This window comes from Acipenser ruthenus, chromosome 60 (assembly GCF_902713425.1).
Source record: "Acipenser ruthenus chromosome 60, fAciRut3.2 maternal haplotype, whole genome shotgun sequence".
Classification (NCBI taxonomy): domain Eukaryota; kingdom Metazoa; phylum Chordata; class Actinopteri; order Acipenseriformes; family Acipenseridae; genus Acipenser; species Acipenser ruthenus.
The window spans coordinates 2,776,861-2,803,763 of record NC_081248.1 but is presented as its reverse complement, the minus strand read 5'-3'; the positions used below and the strand labels follow the sequence as shown (position 1 = coordinate 2,803,763).

Here is a 26,903-nt window from a genome sequence, read left to right as displayed (position 1 = left end):
CTTCGCATGCTTGAAGTTGCCTGGTGGCCATCGATTCGAAAAGATACTTGGAGATACGTCAAAGAGTGCGAAATGTGCCAGAAGTTCAAACCCGGGAATCACAAACCCGCTGGGTTCCTCCAGTCTACGACAGTGTCAGAGGTGGGTGAGATGCTTGGAAAGGATTTAATAGGGCCCTTCCCACGTAGTAAAAAAGGTAATACCTTTCTACTCGTGATCGTGGATTACTACTCTAAGTGGGTCGAGCTGTTTCCTCTTACAGACAGGAAGACACCAAAGATCGTCCAAGTGCTCACCATGGAAATATTCACTAGGTGGGGAACGCCACGTTATCTAGTGTCAGATCGTGGACTACAATTCACTAGCCAACTCATTATGGATGTGTGCAAGAATTGGGGAGTAGTGAGAGAACTCACCACTAGTTATCACCCACAAACCAATCTCACGGAACGAGTTATTAGGACCCTTAAGATGATGATGGCTTCGTATGTGGAAGATGATCACCAGCGATGGGACCAATGGATACCTGAGCTAAGGTTTGCCATTAATACCGCTAGGCAGGAAACCACTGGTTTTACACTGGCTGAGCTAGCAATGGGACGTGTACTCAAAAGGCCTTCCCTATTTAAAGAATACTATTGTACTAATGTTACTTTTATATAAATGTTTGGCATTTGTCTGCTGTTTTGCCTTTCAGTATTTACGTGCTGTTACTTCAGTTTCGTTTTCAATGCTTTTTTCGTATTACCCTAATGGCTTGCCGTAGTTCAAGGTAGCCCGTGATTGGTCTGTTTTCATGGTGCTTGGTATTTCAAAGGCAGGAACGGAGGATCGAGGAGGAAAAAAAAAAAAAAAAAAAAAAAAAAGAAAAATATACGATAGAGCGCGCCATACTACTTTGTAGTAAGGAGAACTGTGTTTTCTAGTGTTAGAACTCTGATGCAGTTATTCTCTTTAGCAATCCAGCTTTATTTTGTTAGGCTGCGTTTGTACATTTGCCTAACAGATAGTCTAATAGCTTTCTTCAGTCTATGAATATAAGTTTGACTCTAGGTAATGGTAACAAACAACGCTATGCTAACATAGAGAGCTTGTTCTTTTATATTCTGCTCAGCAGTTATATCATCGTTATTTCTAGTCACCGTTTGGTTTTGTTTATTTTATGATTTGTGAATGTGCCATCGTTCTTGGATAGTTTCCAAATCGACAGACTGCAGCGGACTACTACTACTACTACGGAGGACCTACACCGCCGATAATTCAGCGGCCGGGTGGGATCAATCCATTTTGTTGACGTGCAATATTGACTGGATTATAACTATTTTTCGTGAATGGCCATTCTGAACTTTTTTTCTTCCGGATGTATTTTTGTTTTGATGAATCACGGGAACTGAACATTTACTTTAAACTTGTTTTGTATTTTCTTTGTTACTTTTTTTACAAGCTTTAAAAAACTGCTTGAACTCATTTCACTTTTGTATGTAACTGCATATGTATGTTTACTCACCGCCGTGTGAGTTGTGGTCCTATACAGTTTATTATTGTTGATTGGTATAGAGTTTTTATTGATGATTTTCTGTATCATTTCTCCTGGGGGCAGGGATATGTCTATATAAAATTAGCCAATGTATTACAAGCACTTTGTTTCAGCCTAACAGCAATGCTATGGTGGTGGCTAGTATCGTTTCTCTCTTATTGAGCATATATTACTAGAATGATTGCTAGTTAAGGTTATGTGTATTTCTTAATTATTCTTCTTTAAATACTCATGATATATTTGAATTTCATTTCAAGGATTGTTTATTGGCTGTAGGGTTGGTTTATTTGAATAATTAAATTCAGTCACCATTTACCGGATTGCAATATTGGAAATTCCTTTCTTGATTGCTGTAACTGGTTATGGAAAAGAGTTGACGTAATCCGTTATACATTTCCAAAAGCAAAATTTGATGAAAGTAGAAAGGTGACATTTATATCATGCAGTCAAAAATGACTTTTAGCAAAATGCTTACATGTTAGTGTTTAGTGCAGTCGTCTGTTCATGTGAATCTGCTGCCAGACAGCTTGTTGATGGGCACTCGCTGTATGATATGAACACGCTCAATAGGTCTGGAGCAGGGAATCCAATTCCAGACACTTCCCAATCCCAGGAGTTAGGGATTGATTGATTTCCATTACACGAGAGTAGATGTTAAAACTTCATGCTGATTTGAACTCGGCTCTCGCCAAGATAAGCACCAACTAAGACGTAGCTTTACAGTAAACTAATGTGATCCATATGTGTCTCCATCCATTTACGTTTCCTTCCATATGATGATGTAGATATCCTTCTGTCTGGTGTTAATGGCTGAAGTGTAATGCTGGCTCCAGGGATCAGCTTATTTTGCCTCCCTGGCGCATCAGCACACACAACGGCTGCGATGCTGGCTCCGGGGATCAACCAAAGTGCGGCCTCCCCAGCGCATCAACATGACAACCGTCTGGATTGAGCTAAGTAGGGTACATCTCTGGGGTTTTCAAGTGGGCACCTTCCATCCTCAGTGTTTCGTCGACTAGCCCACGACACCTCAAGAGGGCTCGATGGTGATTCTGGCGTCCCAGCATCACCCCCCTCCGTCCCCCACTCAACTCAGCCCAGCTTACTTACCTGTACATCAGCGTTTCTTTCTTTCTATTGTGCTTGAGATCCCCAGCCAGAATCTTTCCGTCTCAACCACAGCCAGTTGCTGCTCCTCTCTGCTGCTTCAGATAAGTTCTTCACTTTGCGACGCAACTCTTGGCCACTGAATCCGACGTCTCTGAGAAACCGGGTTGTAGAGTGTGCCACAAATCCTCGACAACCCACTTCCACAGGTTAAACCCGAACTCTCCATCCTCGCTGTTCCGCTTCAGTGGCTAGTTGAGCATCTCTTCCTCTCATACGCCTCATCTACAGCATCCTCCCATGGCACTGTTAACTCTACCAGGTGAACAAGGCGTGCTGATCCAGACCACAAGACAATATCTGGTCGAAGGTTAGTGGTGGCAATCTCAGGTGGAAAAATAAGCCGTTGACCAACATCTGCCAGCATTTTCTAGTCTATAGCAGCTTCCAGTTGTCCTGGGCGAGGATTGGTTTTAACACCTTTTCTTGGTGGTTGCTCTCCTGGGCGGAGGAATGTTGTCTTTTGTGTGTAATGTTTTGATGGAACAGGTGGCAACTTATTGGTCATGTTACGCTTGTCTTCCAATGCTAAGGCCAAACAACGCAGCACCTGGTCATGGCGCCAAGTAAACCGTCCTTGGCTAAGAGCCACCTTACATCCTGTCAAAATGTGCCTTAATGTTGCAGGTGATGAACACAAGGACATGAGGGATCCTCTCCTACCCAGAGGTTTAGGTTCTGTGGTGATGGGAGAACATCATATGTTGACCTGATGAGGAAACTGATCCTGCTCTGTTCCATTGACCATAGGTCTTGCCAGCCAATCTTGCGTTGTTCCACACTCTCCCATCTCATCCATTCTCCCTGCTTGGCCTGGGAAATGGCCTTTATACACCTCATCCTCTCCTCCTGCTTTTGCACCTCGTTGACTACCAGCTTCCTCCTTTGAGCTGGGGCTGCCTTGTGCCATGTAGGAGGAGCTGAACTGAAACCAAGACCCCCTCTTCCATGCTGAACTTGCCCCATGATATCACTAATTCGAAGGGCAGCCTTTGCATCTTCCACAGCTTTCTTTGCCGCCTACTTTCTTCCAGTTTTCAACACAGTTGCTGCCTCCCTTACGCATTTGTCGCGTGACTCTACTAATGTCATTTCCAATCTGACCTTGGCGCACTTAAACTCCTCGGTTAGAGCGGAGACTGGTAGCTGCAGTATTCCTTTACCATAAAGTCCCACTCTGCTGAGGCAGCGTGGAACTCCCAACCATTTCCTGATGTATGAACTGATTAAAGTTCCCAGCTTCTCTACTGTTGTCAAAGAAACCTCGTACACAGTCAGTGGCCACAGCAACCTCGGCAGTAGACTAAACTGAAAGCACCAGAGTTTTAGTTTACCTGGTAGAGCGCAGCTGTCTATGCTCTTCAACCCTTCCACTGCTTGTTGTCTAACTTCTCCCACACGAACTGTGTCCTTTAGATCCCCGTCGTACCATCTCCCAAGACTCTTCACTGGCTTCTCAGACACTGTTGGTATTGCCTCACCATTAATGAAGAATGTTTTATCTACTACTTTGCCTTTAATTATAGAGATGCTCCGTGATTTAGTGGGCTTGAATTGCATTCGTGCCCATTCAATGTTATTGGTTAATTTGCCCAATAATCGATTAGTGCAGGCTACTGTTGTAGTCATGGTTGTCATGTCATCCATGTATGCTCGAATTGGTGGTAGTCGCATTCCAGAAGCCAAGCGCTCTCCTCCTACTACCCATTTTGATGCCCTAATGATTACTTCCATTGCCATGGTAAAAGCCAGTGGAGAAATGGTGCATCCTGCCATTATTCCCACCTCTAGGCATTGCCATGTAGTGCTGAATTCTGAAGTTGAAAAACTGAATTGCAAATCTCCAAAATAGGCTTTCACTAAATTTGTTATTGTCATCGGTACACTGAAAAAATCAAATGCTGCCCAAAGTAGTTCATGTGGCACTGAACCATATGCATTAGCCAAATCCAGGAATGTCACATGGAGCTCCTTCCTCTCCTTTTTAGCTGATTGAATTTGTTGCCAGATCACATTGATGTGTTCTAAGCAACCTGGGAAACCTGGAATGCCCGCTTTTTGTATTGAAGTGTCAATGAAGCAGTTCTTTAATAGGTAAGCTGACAATCTCTGAGCAATAATGCTGAAGAAAATCTTGCCTTCTACGTTTAATAGGGAAATGGGACGAAACTGACTGATGCTTGTAGAATCTTTTTCTTTAGGTATAAAGACTCCACCTGCTCGGCGCCATGCTCTTGGTACAACCTGTTTTTCCCATGCCACTTTCATCAATTTCCACAGAATTCGTAGAACTCCTGAAGCACTCTTGTACACTCTGTACGGAACTCCATTAGGCCCTGGAGATGATGAAGCCCTTGCTTTTTTCACATCTTGCTCTATTTCTTTCCACTTAGGTGCACAGTCCTCCATTTGGTATTCTGGTGGATTGATAGGTGGGATGTCTGACGGAATTGACATAGGCTCCTGCCTTTTTGAATCTATGCGTTTCCTCCAAATCTCTCCAGCTCAACCTTAGATGCTTTTAGTGTGCCATTCTTCTCACTGGTGAATAACTTCTTTACAAATTTGAATGGGTCTTTATAAAAGTTCGCTCTTGCACGCTCCTTTTTGTAGCGTTTCTGTAGGCACTCAGCTCTGCGCAATGTTGCAAGCTTATCTTTTATGACCCTTTGTAAGAGATTGAGTCCCTCCTTCTGACTGTTCTGCTCTTCTCCATTGGTTCCTCAGCTGTCTCCTTTCTCTAACTAAGCGTTCAATCTCCTGCTGCCGTCTAGACTTTCCAGGAATAGTTTGTACTTTTTCCTTCCTTTTTTCAACTTCAAACCTCTCACTTCCATATGCGTAGATGATGTCCCCAAATTTATCCAGCTTCTTTTCAACTGTTCCACTTAATCTTTCCAATGCAACGCAGAGATCTGTGTTTACTGTGTCCCATGCAGTTCTCACAAGCTCTTGGCCATTTAACTCCAGGCTTGTGCCCGTTGAGGTTCTTTTCTCTCTTATGCTGGTTTGTCTGACCGGGTTCACAAGGATCATTAGGTTCATCACTAACTGTGTCCATGCAAGTTCTCCTCACATCTATGACAGGGGTGCTGATATCCTGCGAACTGTGGTTTGCTTCCTGTCGCTGGATTTCATTCGACTGACTTGACTGACTTCGTAAGAAGTACTGATCAATGCGAGGCCCTTGTCCCTTCTCCCTCAAGCATTTCATTCTCCCTTGATGAATCTTCAAACCCCTGACCGTTGTCGCCTTGCTCCAGCCGCAGACACAAACCTGGAGTTCCATGTCTTTGTTAACTGCAGATCTTGAACTTGTCTTTTGTGAAGTACTCTCCATACTCATATCCGTTTCCGTTCCCAAGTCGTTAACCGTGTTGTCCAACGTTGAGTCATCTTCCGCCCCCGCACTCGCAGACTCTAGGGGTATTTTTCTCTTTAATTTCTTAGAAGCCTTGGGAGGGTGTCTCCAGCATCCTGTAAACACAGAGCTGGATACTGCCGACAAGGGTAGCTAACCCTTACCAGCCCCAATGGGGTCTCTTTCCTCCTGTCAGCTGTCTCTCCAGGCTGTCACAAGGTCTTTCCCTTGTTGCCAGCTGCACTATTCACAGCAGTCACTGGACGTATCCAGATCTTCATGATTTCCATTACACAAGAGTGATTTTAAAACTTCATGCTGATTTGAACTCGGCTCTCACCAAGATAAGCACCAACTGTATTGGTATCCATGACAACTGTAGTGACGTAGTGGGGCATGCACTAGTTTGTTGCCACGTGTATTGGGTTGAGTGAAAATGTAGTGGGGTCAGTGAAAACGTATTGGAAATAAGCAGGTAGGATTTAGACAGCCTCGGGTCCTTCAGTTATCGACACAATTGAAAATATTACATATATAGTTGTGCCTATTTGCTTTGTGCTGGGCAAGGTTGTTTCCAGTAGTTTCTTGAAACTTAGTTTGTGTTTTTGATAGCTCTACTTTAAATGGCTGGGCACTTTTGATAACTTGGCGTTTTTTCACATTTCCAATGTGTTTTTGTTTCAGATACCAATACACATGACCACTAACCAATTATTAAAGCTATAATGACAAAATAAGGTATTTTATGCTGGACAGTTTATTACAATCGTAATGCATAACTGTATATACATTAATAAAGATTAGTTGCTTCTGCTTTTAATTGAAAAGTAAGACTTATGATTTAAAAGCCCATTTTGTTATTTCCCAGAAAAAACACACATATTAAATGAGTGCTACTATTAACATGTTTCTCAGTTATGATTGAGATGCAGGCTTACAGGTATCAATTGCATTTCAAAGGACAGTAGAAAAACAGAAGCCCAGCCTAGCTATGTATAAGAAGACAATCTTTACTTCAGGTATAAAACGACCACTGAAAATAGTGGGCGTAAAACAGTACAATTAAAATCAAAATTACCTATTTTTTTTTAAAATCTGACCTGATAACATGTGTAACATGTGAAAGAACATTATTAGCTAAGACTGGCATGTAACAGAGGGCATCCTTTTTTAAAGGATGCTACGCTTTCACAATTGAAAGAGTTTGATGTGTGATTATTTTTTAGATTTAGATAGGTGTGTTTCATGAGGTAATGTGCACTCTTTGGACTTGACTCAATTCAAAGTTACATCAAGACACCTAGAGAATAAGAAACTGATAGTTTCTTCTTATGGCATGCGAAAATATTAAGTTACTACTAGGGCGATTCTGTTTTACACCGGCAATTTTGAGTGGTCTTTTTTTTTTTTAATATTTGAGAAAATGTAATTGAAATAGAACATTGGTACTTTTGGTGTACCAAAAGTAGACAAATCTAAATCTAAAACAAAATGGCCAAAATGGTTTAATAGATTAATTAAGAAAATATTCAGCGAAAAGTGTTTAAAAGTGACCAAAAACAAAGCACACAGAAAGAGTACTTGGAACTGCAAACACAAGTCAAAAAGAAAGTTAGAAAGGCCAAGAGAGAAATAGAAATCAATATTGCTAAGGGGGCTAAAACCAATTCCAAAATGTTTTTCCAATATTATAACAGCAAGAGAACATTCAAGAGGAGGTTAAATGTCTAAGAGACACAAATGGCAAAATCATAGATGAAGAAAAAAAAATTGCAAATATATTAACCCTTTGCAGTCCATTTCTTAAGTGCGCGTCAGGCACGTCAGATCCAATTTATTTTCACACGCGCAGTTAATTTTAGACGCGCTGTTTAAAAGTATTTTTTTTCCCCCACCGTCAAACGGGTTTAAAAGGCCCTGCATATCAACAAAGCATTCACTAGGCATCTCCAGCCCCGCCCCACCCTTTCGTTCGCTATAGCTTTCACCTATGTAAGAAATAAATAATAGTCGTTCATACCGATCAATCATCTCCTGATCACTCGTTTTATCACCAAACTCCTCAATAATGCGATCCAAGTCATTATTTTATTACTATAACATCTCAAAAAAGCTCAGTAAATGTCTGTGATAGTCTCTGTGCGCTGATGCAGTATCAGCCAGCTTGTTTCCTTATGACCGCCCCGTTATCTGATGCCAGGGGCAAGTATAACTATTCATGAGATACGCCCTTTTTATTTTTATTTTTTTTCGACTTGTCTCAGCTCCTGTCGCTCCCACTCGACCATTGAATGGTTCTCGGCTTTTTCCGGAGAAAAAACGACTAGAAACACGTTTTTTGCGTTTTTTTGATGTCGGACAGGGTCCGACAATGGACCTGATAGGAATAATTGCAATGTCGGACCAGGTCTGACATAGGACCGCAAAGGGTTAAATGATTACTTTTCACAGGTTTTTACAAAGGAGGACACGGACAACATGCCCCACATGTCGACCTGTTCCTATCCAGTTTTAAATAACTTTAGCATAACAGAGGCAGAAGTGTTAAAGGGACTAGGAGCTCTTAAAATAAACAAATCCCCTGGGCCGGGTGAGATCCTCCCAATAGTACTCAAAGAAAAGAAAAGTTATTTACAAACCGCTAACCAAGATCATGCAACTGTCTCTTGACACAGGGGTTGTACTGACAGACTGGAAAATAGCAAACGTAATACCGATCCAAAAAAAGGGAGACAAAACCGAACCAGGTAACTACAGACCAATAAGCCTGACTTCTTATTATTAGTTTCCATAAGTTTACATATAATAGATCTAAAATTGAAAATTATCTATATGGTAACAGTATCCTGGGAGACAGTCAGCGCGGTTTTAGGAAAGGGAGATCATGTCTAACTAACCTGCTTGATTTTTTTGAGGATGCAACATCGACAATGGATAATTGCAAAGCATGCGACATGGTTTATTTAGATTTCCAGAAAGCTTTTGACAAAGTCTCGCATAAAAGATTAATTCTCAAACTGAATGCAGTAGGGATTCAAGGAAATGCATGCACATGGATTAGGGAGTGGTTAACATGTAGAAAACAGAAAGTACTGATTAGAGGAGAAACCTCAACATGGAGAGAGATAACCAGTGGTGTACCACAGGGATCAGTATTGGGTCCTCTGCTATTCCTAATCTACATTAATGATTTAGATTCTGGTATAGTAAGCAAACTTCTTAAATTTGCAAACGACACAAAAATAGGAGGAGTGGCAAACACTGTTGCAGCAGCAAAGGTCATTCAAAATGATCTCGACAACATTCAGAACTGGGCAGACATGACAAATGACATTTAATAGAGAAAAGTGGAAGGTACTGCACGCAGGCAATAAAAATGTGCATTATAAATATCATATGGGAGATACTGAAATTGAAGAAGGGAACTATGAAAAAGATCTAGGAGTTTATGTTGACTCAGAAATGTCTTCATCTAGACAATGTGGGGAAGCTATTAAAAAGGCTTACAAGATGCTTGGATATATTGTGAGAAGTGTTGAATTTAAATCAAGGGAAGTAATGTTAAAACTACAATGCATTAGTAAGACCTCACCTAGAATATTGTGTTCAGTTCTGGTCACCTCGTTACAAATTGTATTGAAGACTGGCAGCCCTTTTAAATGCAGTTCTGTTCAGAAGAACAGAACCATGGCAACAAACATCATGCTGTTCATGTTCAGCCCTGACATCAAGATGACATCATAAAGGAAAGTGATGTCATAATGTCTGGCAGAAATTTCAGCAGTGAATTTTCAGCAGAATCTTCATTGCAGCGTTTTGCTCCTGAGAGGTAAGTTCACAGAGTTTCTGTTCCCTATTTATTTATTGAGATCCAAGCAAGGTTAATATACTGTACACACATTGTAATTATGATGTACATTAAAAAAATTAAAAACGGATGGCTTGCATAAAGGTGGATTAATTACTGCTAGAGTAATGCTACTCTATAAGTAGTTATTCAGAGAGTAAAACAGAGTAAAAGAGTAAAAATTAACCCCTTCTGTGCTAGGGGATGTACAGCGTACACCCTAAACTAAATCTCACTGTAGCGTCTTCTGTGCGCATCCGATCATTTCAATTTTTTTTTTTTTTTTTTTTTTTTTTTTTTTAAAGTGTGTAGAAGAGTTTAAGCTCTCAGAATATGTGAATGGTGTATCGGTCACGTCATTTAAAAAGTGCACTATTGACGTGTAAACTGCCCTGTATACGATGTCTCCGTGTTTCAAGGTCTGTATTAGGGTTGGACGATAATGACATTTTCAGTTATCGATTATCGGCTGTAAATTATCACGATAATCATGATTATCGGCTGAAAAAATAACATGTAAAATGTCTTGGAATTTATCAGATTTAAAGCTATATATGACAACTGCCTCTACGAGTTTAGAAGAAATAAAACGAGACAATTTAAAAAAAAAACAGCATATTTAATAAAAGTTATGAAACAATGGTTGGTTACAAAAAAGCACAAATAATATAACCAGGGACCTACCTAATTCGCGATTTCGCGAAATTGTGAAATTGAGGGGTCACCGCGAAATTCACCTCTTAGGGGCCAATGCATACAAACAAGTACGGCGAGGAAAAAAAAAGAAAACTTGTTTAAATTAACTACTGCACAACACAAGCGACGCAAACCACGCATCTTCCTTCTGTAGATAGCCAATTTTTATTCCTTCGGCGTCCCGTGTGCATTGCACTTAAGCAAAAAAAAAAAAATGTCCACAAGTAACATTTACAAAATCATTTCTCCAAAGCAGTTAACGTTCTTGTTTACTATTCAAATGACAAAGTTTTCAGCCGATCAGTGCGTCTTTACTGATTTTATGTGATCTGTACTGTGCCGGAGTGGGCGGGACAAAGGTGCTGCATTGTTTTCATTTAGGTTGCTAAAATCTAGTTTTCAGCATTGGAGGGAAAATAGTAGATATGGACGACAAAAAAAGCAAAGTATATTTCGGCTGATGATCGTTTAAAGATATTTCACAAAGAAACTACATGCAGACAGAGGTAATTGTTTTCCATATCTTAATGTGAATTTGGAGAAAGTACGATCGATTGCTATATAGCTTCAAAATCACGCATTAAACAAACGGCTACTTCAGAGGCTAAAATAAACAGCTTTCAGAAACCAAACTGGAAAGTCAGCGCAGACAAGAAGTATTCCTGTCTGCAAGTTAAATCAGTACTAAAACGATCCAGCACAGCCACCTCGCTTCAACCTGCTGTTTACAGTTTGAATTTTAGACCCGAATAGCCACGTCTTCTTTGTTTTGACTTGGTACTAATAAAATAAATGATTGGATGGGACAAATAACATGACAACGAACGTGCTGCATACATTGCTTTTATTAAAGTATGCCAGATGCCCTTGTGTAACCAAGTTTTTGGGCTGTTTCTAATCGATTTCCACATCTGTATAACTTGGCAAAGCTTTGCCTTAACTTCCAGCAATTCAGTGGATGCAGAACGCGCAGTCTCAATGTATGGGCAAGTCAACTGCAGGGGATGCTGCATACTCGCCTTTAACAAATGCCAGCACTCTGTTTTAAAAATGAAGCAAGTACCACTATTTTTAGGCTTTATAGTGTTCTGAAATACTGTCTACTTGGGTTTATTTAATGTTTAAACAGGTCCGCGAAATGACCTCGAAATCCTAATTTTATTCCTCAACATACCCGTGAAAAATACGTAAATTTACTGCGATTTAAGTAGACCTCTAAATATAACCAAATCTTTGGTAGCTTTTAAACTTTTGAAATATAGGCTACTTATTAAAAAAAAGTGTTTAAAAAAAACCAAACAAACAAATTATAAATTGCGATTAAAAAATATCAGCTTTTCCATACTGCCTACAGATGGGCTTACTACCTTGCGGATCACTTTCTGTCACTCCAAAATACTGCCACACAGGACTGATGCTGTTTCTTTTTTCTAAAATCTTTTCGGAAGGTTTCGTAGTTTCTGCAGTTGCCATCGCCATTAGCTCAAACGTTTGCCTTTACTCCGTGAATCTTACGTCACATGTTACAACTTCCCACTACGCAGCGCGCACAGATCACGTGTTGCGTCTCACGCAGACAGTTAAGTCCTGTCTTAATGCTTCAATGCAGAGTTACTGTTACACACAAGCATATCATAGTGGGTAACAGACGATAAAATGATTATCGATAATTATTTTTCAACGCAATACAATTATCGATGCAAAAACATTATCGATAATATCACGATAATCGATTATTGTTCCAACCCTAGTCTGTATTATATTTTTCATAGTGCTTTGATTGGTGCAACTTTTGATGGATACAATATTTAGGGGATCTAAGGATCTATTTAACAAATTTAATCTTACATTCAATAGTTATTTTCAGAACTGATCGATCGCTATTGATTACTGTACACTGTCTCTGTTGTACCGTGGCATATGCGGTATTAACTATTGGTAGCTGTATTTGACAAATCGCTTCTGACATTTTAGGATATGTATGGGAGGGTTTAGTCTCGCAAAACCTGTGAATGGTGGATTGATCATGTCAATCAAACGGTGAATGATTGATGCTTAAACTGGACTATAGGATTTCTCGGTTTTGTTCAGCCTGGAATTATTATTATTATTATTTTCTTAGCAGACGCACTTATCCAGGGCAACTTACAATTGTTATAAGATATCACATTATATTTTACATACAATTAGATTATTTTTTACACTTTATTTTTACATACCATTTATACAGTTGGGTTTTTACTGGAGCAATCTAGGTAAAGTACCTTGCTCAAGGGTACAAGCAGCAGTGTCCCCCACCTGGGATTGAACCCACGACCCTCCAGAGCCAGAATGGTCGCCAATCACGTGACCCCTTCCACTAAAGGGGCAGGACAACTTTGCCCTGCCACATCTCCCTTCTGTTTTTTTGTTGTTTTCTCCCCCCTTTCTAGTTTAAATGCTTCTGGACCTCCTCAAGGATCCTTTCTCCGAGTAGATTGGTTCCCTTTCTGTTGAAGTGCAGTCCGTCCCACCTGTATAGATAGTCCTTGTTGTAGAAAGTGCTCCAATGTTCAAGAAAGGTGAAGCCTTCCTGTGTGCACCACGATTTCAGCCATGCATTTTGATTTTGTATTTCCAGCGGTCCATATGGTCCTTTGCAAGGTGCCGGCAGGATCCCAGAAAATACCACAGTTTTTGGTTTTGTCTTCTAATTTCCTTCCTAGTTCTCTGAATTTGTTTTGCAGGGATCTTGGTCTGTCTCTTCCAATGTTGTTTGTACCGATGTGGACGACTACTACTGGGTCGTCTCCTGTTCGTTCTAGGAGCTTGTCCATGTTCTCAGTGATGTGCTTGACAGAGGCTCCTGGAAGGCAGCACACCTGTTGTAGTAAGGGGGTCCAAACTGCGAACTGAACTTGCTGTGTTTCTCAATATGGAGTCCCCAACAATCATGACCTCCCTTCTTTTTGCTGCCTGGCCAGCACTGTTTATAGGGTCCTGGATGTTGTTCCTTTCATTTTCTTGATGTCGGTTTTGGTCATCTAAATGTTGGAGTGGCTCAAATTTGTTGGATGTCTGGATTTCTGGTGGTTGTGTTTGACGAAGTTTCTTTTTTTCCCTGCTTCTGCCTGTCTGAACCCAGCTGTTTCGACTCTCTTCCATCTCCCTGGTGGCTTTCAGTCTGCTAGGGGTGCAGACTTCCATGAATTGTGGGTTTGTCAGCTCCTCAAGCTCCTGTTGCTGTCTCATTTCCTCCAGCTCCTTTTCTAGCAGGATTAATCGCTGAAGTAAGTCCTGGATCGTGCGACACTTTACACAAACTTGGTTGAGCTCTGTTGGGTTTTCTCGGATTTCCCACATCATGCAGTTGTCACAGATTACTGGCTTGAAGACCAACAATAGATTACAAGTGTGGAGTAGTGGTTAGGGCTCTGGACTCTTGACCGGAAGGTCGGGGGTTCAATCCCCGGTGGGGACACTGCTGCTGTACCCTTGAGCAAGGTACTTTATCTAGATTGCTCCAGTAAAAACCCAACTGTATAAATGGGTAATTGTATGTAAATGATGTGATATCTTGTAACAATTGTCAGTCGCCCTGGATAAGGGCGTCAGCTAAGAAATAAATAATAATAATAATAATAATAATAATAATAAATATACTGTTGTGGCGGGATTCAATTACTAATTAATTATTCACTTGAATCCCAGTATGTGAACTAATCTGTGAAAATCCCGTGCCTAATTACAACTATATATTTTAAATCACTCGTGCTACACAGACCCATTTATATCCCGTGCACCAATACCTATACACCAACATTAACACACCACACGCAATACAGAACACACACATGGGTGGGGCACACTGCCACAGGGCGCAAGAGGAAAACACTTAATGAATATTGTGTACAACACCCTGACTGACGGCTGAAACGTGGCAGGACGGAGCGGGCCCGTCTGCCTTGCCTTCCAGTGATTCCAGCTCTGCTGAAGCAGGTGCGGGAGGCTCAGACTTTAGTTCTGTTCAACTATCTAATGTTTTGTTATGTGCATATTATTTTTACTTGTAAATGTATGCTATAAATGTCTGTGTAATACACTTTTATATGCTGCGTTTTCTACGGTTTATTTGAGACCATTTTTTAATCTGTGTAGGATCTTTATCTTTACAAAGTATAGCTCTGCTGTGACTAAATGTTATTTCAATTAGAATGTTGGTAACCATGGTTTTGTTGCATGTTGAATATGATAAAAAGGTTTCGCTAAAGGTCGATTTCACACATTCTCTGCTTGAATTGAAAAATAAAGATAAAAACAGGTACATTCTTTCTAAAATAAATGTCGATATTAATCGTCGATTAATATCCCTTCCCTATAACTCTCGTGGGAATGTGTCTGGAGCCTTAATAAGGTAATTTATTAATAGGTCATTAAGGCTCCAGCCACGTTTATAAAAGACCCACTCTCAGCTCAGAGGGGGTTGAATGTTCAGAGGAGGAGCAAGAGCGAGAGCGAACACTAAAAAAACAAAACATATACAGGATCAGTGAAGGCGTTTGCCCAGCCTGACCTGTATTGGCTGTTCATTTTGTGTTCGTGATTTGTTTTATTTAAAATATTTTTTTTCGCTCTGTGAGCACAGTGTTTTTGTTTAAATCTTTTAATTTATTTTTGTATTTAAAATAAAGACGGCGCAAACGCCATTGCACCCTACCTGCAGTATCTGTTTCAGTTCCTGCTTCTGGCCTGACGTCATCACACACGCTATCCTGTCACACAGGGGTACCGTTTTTGAATTTTGAAAAGGCGGTCACCCTAGTGAGGAGGAGGTAAGTGTCAGATGTAAATAACATCACAATATGTTTGTATTAGAAAACAGTATATATAACTACCATATCCGTTGCTTTCCACACCGTCAATCTCCCCTTCTCAATCCCCAATATTTTCCTTTGTAGCAGCCCTGTTCCAAACTCAGTATAGTTATTTTTTCACCGTGGTATCAAGGTTTTTTTTTAGCAAACCGCAGGGATTTGTATGAAGGTTAATAAGTAAATGTCAACTAAGAAACTAATTAAAACATATTACAGACTCTTTCACGCGGACATCTCGCGGGGTCCGGGGGGTTTCCCTCAGAATTGTTTTAGGGTATAAAACAGCTAAATGCTACACACTCTGGTGAGTTTTGAGTATGAATTTTTCAGTCAAAAAAATGAGATTAGCTTGTTTCAGTTTAAATTTAATTTTGTTTACCTTAGTATAGATGAAACCTTTTTAATTTATACCAACTGAAAATTATTTCAAGTGCAGAAAACAGCCATTTTTGTTGTATGTTTGTTTTATTTACTGTCAAAACATAAACTGAAATTAGCAAAGCATTTTCAAAAAAAAAACCTTAAATAGTAAATAGTCACTGAGTCAGCACCAAATGTAATAGCTATCCACAAAGCGAGTTGTTTGGAACAGAAAGGAATCCAACCGGTCAAACTGCACTTTCAGATCTTGAATGTCTAGCTTCATAGGTGGCGGACTTGGCTTTCCTGAGCAAGGTGTCACTAAAGGTTTGTGTGTGACACACTTGCTGCTTCGCTGACATCATGGCTTTGTGCGTTACCAGTGATCTTAGCATGTCTGTGCTCAGGCTGGCTCTGTGTTGGGTTTTGATTTTGGTCTCCAAGCTGAACACTTTCACAGTCAGCATTACTGTGGAAGATAACCAAAATGCCTAGCGCGATAACATTACAGTAATGCCCAATTAATTTTGTTCCGGACAGAAATATAAAGTTTCCTTCTACAGGATTCCTGCTGATCCAGACAGGAGGGTAAAATGGATTTCAGCGATTAAAAGAGAATAAAAAAAACGAAAAAGACTGGACCCATTCGTTTGTAGTGAGCACTTCATAAAAGTTAATATCAGTAAGCATGTATTGGTAGTTCTGATATTATGTTATTATTAGTAGTAGTAGTAGTATTATTAAGTCCCACTTTAACACGCTTTCTTGTATTGCCGGGTTTTTTTCATATTTAGCTATACAGTTAAACAGAATTACACTTATGCGGTCGGTGATTCCCAGTCCTTACATAAAAATATTTTACTGTTAACAAAATCCATAATGCTACATTAATGATCTTACTGAACTTCAATATAAATTCACAAACCAGCCGTTTATGACTTGTTTAAAGCACAATGAAACGGCATTCATCTACAATGTAATTGTATGCTACTTGCAAAGTAAACAGAAGCCTTATGTACCTTAACCACATTAACAATGTTAATGCTGTGCTCATTTTTATAAAATTGAATTTTACTGACATCCCTGTATGGTAACAGGCGTTTGTGAAAAACCGGACAACGAGCCAAAAACAGAATATTAAAATTAAATATTGTACTATATTACAATAAATGTTTGTACTTACACCCTCGCCATTCTTGTAAAATCCTCATTCAGCTGTATTTTTTTCATGCGATGCAGTTATCTAAACCAAACACGTTTTTTTGTAAAACGAAAGTGGATTTTTTTCCCCAGACAAAAATGAATGCATAACTATTGCATGAAGTAAAAAAACAAAAAGGTACCGTAGCCAGTTTGAAATAAATAATTTCCTCACAAGTCACAGTACTTCACACTCCCTCCAGTGTGTCTGAAACTGGCAGTTGAAACACAAGCGACTCAGCTCAACAAAGCCTGATAGGCTACAGTAGAATGTCAGTGATTACACAAAGAAACTGGGTGGTGGGAATTTCTGTCAGTCAACCTACTGTAACAAACCCAATCCTTAAGCAACGTCCAATAACTAGTATTTTGTGACGGAATTACAAGTAAACTACCCTGAACAATATAAACTCTCCAAAAGCAGTAGGATTGCACGACAGAACCAAGAAAAAAACTGCTGGGTAAGGCAGGATTGTTTATAACACATAGAAAATATTAAGAAAATTAAATCAGAAGACAGCACCAGAATTCACATAGCAGATGTTATTGAATATGTGTGGAATATTATACTTGTCAACAGAGGTATCAAACATTTGGTGTACATGAGTTTTCATCAGACAGCATTTGGACCATTCACAAATGTTCAGCAGAGACCACATTAATACTAATCATATAGGACAGATCAAGCGTTTAGTAAATGTAAAGCCTAACATGCCCATGTTGATTAAAGTGCTTATCAGAGTCCATCAGGCAGTCCTTATAGAAAAAAATGTCCATGAAACAACCACAAGCAATACTTTAAAAGTCCCAAGCTGTTATATCAGGTCCATATTGAGAATACAGGTTAAGCTAGAACAGTTTAAACACAAAACAAAAAAAACCAAAAACACAAAATGAGACTTCTATGCGAGGTGCTCGTTAAACCCCGATAGATAAACAAAATGAGACTTCTATGCGAGGTGCTCGTTAAACCCCGATAGATAAACAAAATGAGACTTCTATGCGAGGTGCTCGTTAAACCCCGATAAATAAACAAAATGAGACATCTATGCGAGGTGCTCGTTAAACCCCGATAGATAAACCAAATGAGACTTCTATGCGAGGTGCTCGCTAAACCCCGATAGATAAACAAAATGAGACTTCTATGCGAGGTGCTCGTTAAACCCCGATAGATAAACCAAATGAGACTTCTATGCGAGGTGCTCGTTAAACCCCGATAGATAAACAAAATGAGACTTCTATGCGAGGTGCTCGTTAAACCCTGATAGATAAACCAAAAATGATAATAATCCCAAAACAGTCAGAACAAAACAGATAACCCAGCAGCAGAAAAATAAGATTCCTCCCCATCAGGGGATCTCACCCAGTTCTTCCTTGGTCCTGTCGAGCTTGGAGTTTCCAACCAGGTAAGGAGACAAAAAGTGATGATTTGGATAATAAATGGATTAGTCACCGTTGTTGCTCTTAGGATAAAAAATAAACAATTTGAATGATGTAGATAGTTTCCATTGGGCAGGAGATTAGATAACTGGTTACTTTCCAACTGGAAAATGGCAGATTAGAAAAAATACACTGTCTCTAAAACCAACCGATCATTGCTTCCCGATCTCTCTTTTTAGACAGCAACCTTCTTCAAAAAACCCTGCTCTTTCCTCCAAACACTCTGCATCCACACAAAACCACACCCGAAAAAGAATCACCCCAGAAAAGGAACCACCCCCTTCCCAGGAAGTAATAGCCATATTTAAAGAGCTCCCAATTAAGATACTTAGACAATGATAAATCAAGCTCAATAAGCCCTTTGCCAAGGCAATTAGCAACACCTGACTAATTAGAACTTCCATGTGGAAATTAAGGAAAACATCATTCAGTTAAAAACAAGAGACAGACCAGTGCAGAGATAAACCCCTTACCAAAAACTGACAGTAAATTGATATAGCTTCACCTAAGTTTTACCTTATGAATCTGAAAGGCCCCCTTTAGAAACGAGGACAAAATTACTTATTTAGCAATTTAATAGAGAATTAACTTAACCTGGCTAGGTATTCTGATACTCAATTAAGAGCAGCAGGCAGCAAATTACTTATGCTGCATTCATGTAGCTAGTGCTACACTAGGATAACTTTTTTTTTTTTTTTTTTTTTTTTTTTTTTTTAACGGTGGTTGGATCGTCAACTAAACTCAAAAGCTGATTGGTTATTCTATCACGCAACTAAACTCAAAACCTGATTGGTTAATCTATCTTGCTTGCCTTGCCCTAAGGCCGGCCCTGACGTTAGATGCAACACTTTCTCTAACTACAGGCAACATCACAGACGATGAGCGAAATATGGATTACATATTATTGCGTATCATCTCTGATAAAAGCGTACCCGCGTATTACCAACTCAAAATGCTAGCGGATACGCAAAATGCGCAGAGGTTAGCAGGTCTGAAATTAAAATCATATATTTTAAAGTACTTGTGGGGAACATCCTTTCTTTCCCACCTGTCTCTCAGACCCCTCCCGGACAGAGATGAGCAAGACTATAATTATTATTAGGTATTATTTTTATTTATTTAGCAGACGCCTGTATCCAAGGCGACTTCCAAATAATAATTAATACGGACACATTTGCCCTGAATATCAAAGCTTTTCTGACCGTCGGGAGGGCTTTTGTGGTGGGATTTTAACTTTCCAGCTGTTTTTCTTCTTCTGAATCAAAAATGGCCAGGAAGGATAAGAACAGTCACAAAACCCCAAGTCCGACAGTATGAGGAATGTAATGCAAATGAAGTGGGTACCTAATTAACACCCCCCCCCCCCCCCCCCCCCCTCCCCTCCGTGCAGAAATCAAAAGGGTTGATGCGGTCGGATTGAGTATTTTCCGTCTAAAGTGGTTCCGCCTGTTTTAAAAAGTCCTAATGGAGAAGGGAACCTTTTTCAAACAGGCTCCATCTAAAAAGGCTCTGATGTGGGTGCAGTGATTCTGACTACCCTGCCGATGGAGCCCAGTGTGCTGCTAGAGATTGCTGCGATTTTAGAGGACGAAAGGGATAATGTTACGGCTATGCCAAAATGAAAAATAAATAAACAAATACATACATAAATGAACACATAAATGTCTATATATTTATTTTGACATTTATGTATTTCTGTATTTATGCATTAATTAATTCATACATTTTTTCATTTTGGCATAATATATCCTCCGTATCCGAAACTATAATTTCCACACAGTATACGTTCTTTATTTATTGTACTTACTACTTGTTTTAATGGAATTTACTCTATAAGCAAATACTTTTTACTGCAAGTTTAACTGCTCTTAGTCGAAATTGCTCTCAAAGGTAATTATTTACTGTGTTTATTTTCTCTTATTTGATTTTGCTCTTACTACTGATTCTTGTATTTTATAACTGCTCTTATCAGCAATGCTTCTATTTTGTAATGTGTTCTATTAAATGTATCTTCTTTTCTTTCTCCGTATCTCTGAAACACAAGCATGATTTGCTTTCCTCCTCTTTACTACCTTTCAGTCCCACATGTACATTGATTGAAATCCTGAAATCCATCATTAACATATAGGTTTCTCATTAAATCTGTTCACTTTTATGTAAATTGCACCCACACCACCGGTCAGAAACCCAGTAAACATGCTAACATTGGCCCTATGTTAGCCCAATGTCAGACGGTAAATTGGCCCTATGTCAGAGCCCAGCATTGTTTTGCTCATCGGCCCTACATTGGCCCAATGTTAAATACCATCATTGGCCCCATGTTGGCTAATTGTCAGACAGTACGTTGGACCTATGTCATTAAACATTAGTAGTTTAATGGGGATTATTAGCTAATTAGGTCTTAAACATTTGTTACTCTCAGATTACCATCACAAATAAGTAAATATTTCGAAATTTTAAATGTTAACAGAATTATTTTTTACAAACTGCTTGACTTATTTGATTTGATCTATTTAGTATTAAAGTAAAAAAAAAAAAAAAAAACAAGTCTTGTAATCTCACTTTTTTATTTAAGTATCCATATTGTTTTTTGTGATCATCAAAAAAACAAAAAAGCACCTCCCATCTCTTGAGATTCTGCAGCAGCCTCTGACCTCTGCCTCCGGCCTCCACTGCGGTCTTTGGCATATCGTAGCCAATTCATTGCCAAGGCTGAAAGGCTCCTCCGTGGCACGCTTTGTAAAAACATTAGCCCTTACAGCTCCTGAATAAGTAAACACATATATCTGTTATTCCACTTACAAATGTTTTTATGAAGTTAACTTTTTAGTACTATTTCTCAAATATCAGTATTTTCAAGGGACAATTAGAAAAGCAAATAATTCTCTTAATTCAAATGTTTCCACACCCTTGTCAGATAAGTATTTAATAATTGTGTAAATTAATCTGATTCACACAAAATATTGTAGAAACTGTCATTATATCATTTTCTTACAAGTGTGTGATACACTAATTTCACCAGGCCCCAGTGCTGTAAACCAGGATGCAAAGACGAGTCTGTTCAGCCACTTGGGAAGTGATGATATTAGAGTACATCACACCAGAGAGTACCTTATTGTGCTTAGAAAAATGGGTTTACTAACTAAATTAAAAAGATGGTTTTGACATTTTGTTTGACTTATTTGATATAATATCCTTCTGTTCAATATTGACCTAAATAATTATTTTTTTAAATAGTCCCTTAAAACTTAAAGTAAAAAATGATTGATACTAAATTGAACACTCATTGAAAGTACTTTAAATTAATTAAACAATTTTAATAATGCTCTACAGTTTAAATACATTTTTAAATAAATTGGTCATTTACAGCTTTAAAACTCAGGAAAGAGATTTATTTGTCCTGAAAAGCTACATATAGACACAGAATGCATTATGAAGTACTTATACCAAGATTTATTAAGAAAAAAAACATTGTTTGAATATTATATACTACAAATCATCTTTGTTTTAACAAAACTATATGTATTGTTTGGTACAATATCCTTGCTTCACTTTTCCAACAAGATTTTCAACTCCTCTCTGCTATAGGTTCAAACTACAACCCTGCGCTTTTTGTCCATACACCAATATCTGAAAGCCTTTTCAAAATTAAATTCAGATATTTTGTCAAGATCAGGCGTGTTTGAGTTGACAGACATTTGCATTAGTAGGTTTACATGGCTCACTTCAAGTTGGTTTCGTAGGTCTAACTTGATTACATTGTAGCGGCTAAAACCACGCTCACAGTCAACTGTTGACATTGGTATTACACTTACAATAGAAGCAATTTTTGTTGTATACGGAAAGCTAGTTTTAAAAAGATCATTGACCAACAGTTTTGACAATGTGCCTACAAAGGTGTTTCTTCTGAAATTATCACTTAGCATTGGTTTCACTAGTTTCCACTCACACAGTGCATCATTTTCAGTCACAGGATCAAACAGTTGCTTTACAGATGTTTACAAGTTCAGTTTCCCCGTAGGAGGAAAATTCACTAGATGTTGGTGCTGGTAAATGTCCTGGATCTAACACCGAAAACACAGAGAAGATTTCACGACATTCGAAACATTTATGTATGTTTTCACACAGATTGTCTAAAAACTGTGTTTTGAGTTTTGAAAATGTAGCCCTCTGTTCTTGACTGTCTTTAATTACATGATCAGAGCATTCAAAGGTACCATTTGGTTCAGCTGGTACAGTGGATTCGAAGTTCTTTAGGTTTTTCCCTGATGCCATCTTTAATTCCTCTAAAGCTTATAATGTAGAAGACAAAGCCATGCTAACATAGCTAAAGTCTATGTCTTGTTTTTGGAATGTGCGACACAAAATTCCAATCACATCCATAACATCAGCTATGAAATGAACAACAGCTATAAATTCATAAGTTCCAATTAACTTTAGAAGGCCACTTGCAAGAGCATTTCCAGGTTGCTGCTTATCTTCCATTAACGCTGCCATCAGGGAGTCTAAGTTTTCTAGTACAGACTGCACTGAGCCCTCAAGGCTTAACCATCAAGTTTCACACACCTCTTTGAATTTAATCTGGGCTTTGGCTAAAACAAATTGCATGTTTTTCAGGGTTTGCATTCTCTTCGGACTGTGGCTGTAGTATTTATATATCGATCCCAACACCTCTTGAAATGTGTTGAGATAATTTACATTATGACTAGCTTAACATACAGCCAAAGACAAACTGTGTGCAATGCAATGCACAGCAACAATGATTGGACACACAGCCTTCAGTTTAACAACACCTCCCAATCTACCTGTCATCACTGACGCACCATCAGTGGCTATGGACACACATTTCTTTAGGTCAAGATTGTACTCCTGAAACACTTCAACAATTTTATTGTATATATGTTCAGCTGTTCCATCACCTTCAAGATTGCACATACACAAAAAATCCACAGATGGATTGCCATTTTTCAGGCACTTTGTGTAGATCATTAGAGTTTTTTCATTTGTACAGTCTGTTGACTCATCATTATTCCCATAAAATCAGATTGAGTCAAGTCTTGAATCAAATTTTCTACTGCAACCCTAGCTATCACCCTCTGCATGTCCCTCAAGCTGTTGTCATGTGTGTATGTTGTGTGGTTATCCACAGAAAGGGTCTGCAACATTGATAATCCCTTCCAAAAAAATAAATAAATAAATAAATAAAAACATTGATCACAATTGTAATAAAAACACAGGCACAATTTACTTTAACATAATATTTAGCAAATTGGATTAGACAGAAATACTATAGCATTTATTTGAGCAATTAATATTTGCATTCATAAAGATTTTCTAAAAAAATGTTCTAAATCTGAGTTACACAGTTTAGGTTTAGAACAAATAATACTGTGTAAAAAACACACACGTATAGTTTAAGAGAGGATGATATCCAGCACAGTGGTGTTGCTTTGGACAACATAACAGCATATATTTCTTATCTTAAATGGCAATCACTGGCAATTTGGTGAGTTACTATAGTTAGGGCCCTGTGTTTTTCACGACTATTTATTATTATTATTATTATTATTATTATTATTATTATTATTATTTATATTTTTTCACCCAACCTGTAAAAGGTCAATTTCTAGTAAACTCGGAGGATCACACAACTCCGCCCGACCGACCCAATATAAACGTAACTGTGCAGTACAGCAGGTGGATATTTTTTCCATGCAGTCTCTTAATGTAATGTTTTTTGATGTACAGTTAGGGTTATTTAATTTTTCTTGTGCCTCTGTTTAATTTAGAGGTTAACAATTAGCTACAAGTGAAACAAAAGTCGTGAAACGCAGGGACCTAATAGTAGGCTACTACGCCACTTTATGTTAATTATTAGGTTTACCTGATTTCGCTGGAACAAAGTTAGATCCTCGAAGTCTGAATTAGGTGTGTTCTTCTTTGCAAGGTAATATGCAGTCCGCATAGCTGACATTACGGCGTCCTTCTCCTTGCTGAACGCAGTAGTGATGGCTCGCTCTGTACATGGCTGCATTGCTCGTGCTTCTGTTGCAGCAATGTGATCTTTTGTATGGCTGTGTTTTGTCAAATTGTCCTTTAAGAAATCTCGACAGCCTTTTGTAAACGCGTTGCATTTATCTGCAGCAATGCAGTAAGTACAAGTCATCTGTGAAATTTCGGCATCATATACAACCCATGGAAACAGAGTTTTCCAATAAGGCTGAAACTTTGCTGCTTGTTTTCTTTTTCTTTTATCGGATGCTTGTGAACTTTGTTTGTTCTTTTTTGTCTGGTGTTCCGAATCCAAGTCATCATCTTCTACAAACTTGTTGTTCTATTTCACTCTTGCTGTGGCCGCGCTGAAAAAACGAGTGGATTTTCTTCTGCGACATTTTAGTATTGTCTAACAGGTTTTTTAATTTGCGCGCATATTTAATTTACCGCTTTCACAGTGGATGCAAATGGTAACTGACACGCAACATTAAACTGAGGCGCTGAATGGTTGACTGCATTTACGTCGCCTACCACGCCATGAGAACGTTTCAGAGTCAATGAATCGAGAGGCTGAGGCGCTGATCTGATCAGCAGCAGTGACTCTATTGTTTAGCGATCCCTTCTTTTGAAGAACGAGATGTTGTGTGTGACTTTAACAAAAGGGATTTTTTTTATAGTACAAACAGAAACGATCGTCACTAGTGACGATTCCACTTTTTTTTTTGTCGTCACTTTCAAAAAACATTCACAAATTACGAGAGTGACGAGCGACAGCAAAACCCCTGCCCCTAAGAGCCAGTGCTTTGTGGTGCAGCCTGGGGGGAGGTTTGCCTTTGGATTATGGCTGTATTTAAAATACTAATTTCATAATAAATTTATATATATATATATATATATATATATATATATATATATATATATATATATATATATATATATATATAAAGAAAAAATTACTTACTGAAAATGATGTTCTTCAGAAGAAGATCCTTGAAAGCTCTTTTGACCCCTCACCCAGCCCAGTTGAACTGCACGGGTAAATCACTGGATATTGTGGAGCTCGTCAGCCTCCAGGTAGTAGCTTTGAGGTTTCCACCTCCAATTACGGAAAGCATGCCAACCTGAAATAAAGGATGGATGTTTTTTCAGAAATTATGTTTACATGAGCAGGATTTAAAAGATGGCCATTAGTCTGAATTGTTGTACAATTTATTACACCCGGTCTACAAATGTAACCTGCTTTATTTATATATAAATCAACAATAGACAACCCGTAAAATATGAAGTGCCTCATGGTGCACTTGTTAACAGGTTGGGTATGTAAGAAGAGTGCATTGTCAGTTTGGGCTGGTCATGAATTCTGTCCCGACTTTGGCTGCTAGATTGATCATCTGGTCAGAAAAGCCCACGGGTGACACAAACTGAAAACATTACACTGTGGCGAAAGTGTAATTAAAGGGATTTTGTGATTGCAATCAATTATCAGTCTCAGGGCAGCATTGCTATTACATATAATATTGTAAACAAACGTAATGTGTTGATCAAAATAAAAAACTAGAAAAGCACAACATTTATCACTACACATGTTTTGCAATTATAAAGCCTGCTGCCCCAATGCCTCCCCTTGCTATCTGGTCACCAAGTTACACGTCAATGTTTGTTTGAGAAATGGAGCATCTTCTAGCTAACACACACACCGACGAGTAAAAACAATATTTCAAATTACCAAATCGGTATACTGTATTTAGAAGCATTTTCGTTTACCAAAGCCAAAAAACATCATCCCTCAAAGAGCTTTTAAACATATCAGCATCACAGAAGCACATTGTTCTCAAAGTGTCAAATCTCTCATTCTTTGTACTGAAGAGCTTGGAAACAGACACTAAATAAAAAAATAGAAAAACGCACCTGACCCGAAGCAGCCAACCCAAATATCTGTAAAAGATAACCAATAACATGGTTAACAGGACACCTGAGAGATTCATGCCAATTCTGAACAAATAATCATAACTTTGTATGTATGTAACACTTCTCTGATAGGACACTGGATGGAATGAGGAGGCTGAGAGAACGTGTATCATTAGCTGTACTGTCAAATTCACAAATCAGAGCTCACAGACTGCCTCTCTGTGGCGGGATATAGAGTATCAGTCGAGGCATACATTCCCTGCACACACACAGATATGTATTTTCTTAGGCCTATTTAAGTCAATGTGTTTTTTTTCTTTTCTTAAAACACCAGAGAGTTTAGCTAATCACGCTTAATGTTATTATTAAGTTGTTGTGAAAGTGTTGCAGAAATGTTTTTATTTTTTTATTTATTTTTTTTAAAGTGTTACTTACACCGCTTACAAAATAAATCAAGGCGATTTAACGGCTCTAAATAAAATAACGCAAACCCAATTGTTTTCTAAATATTAGCCTATATAACAGCGATTTGTTTATGTA

General features: G+C 38.7%; 1 long non-coding RNA gene across 2 annotated transcripts in view; it reads right to left on the bottom strand.

Annotated features, from left to right (window-relative positions):
• Positions 1 to 26,393, bottom strand: part of LOC131725077 (uncharacterized) — a 35,164-nt gene extending 8,771 nt beyond the window's left edge. The window contains exons 1-3 of one of the 2 annotated variants that reach the window (XR_009320422.1): positions 26,364 to 26,393; positions 25,417 to 25,576; positions 15,305 to 15,405 (exon numbers count right to left, since the gene is read on the bottom strand). This is a non-coding gene — a long non-coding RNA (uncharacterized LOC131725077). The remainder of the gene's footprint in view (positions 1 to 15,304; positions 15,406 to 25,416; positions 25,577 to 26,363) is intronic. The other variant, XR_009320423.1, reaches the window with a different exon arrangement.
• Positions 26,394 to 26,903: the final 510 nt, after the last annotated feature.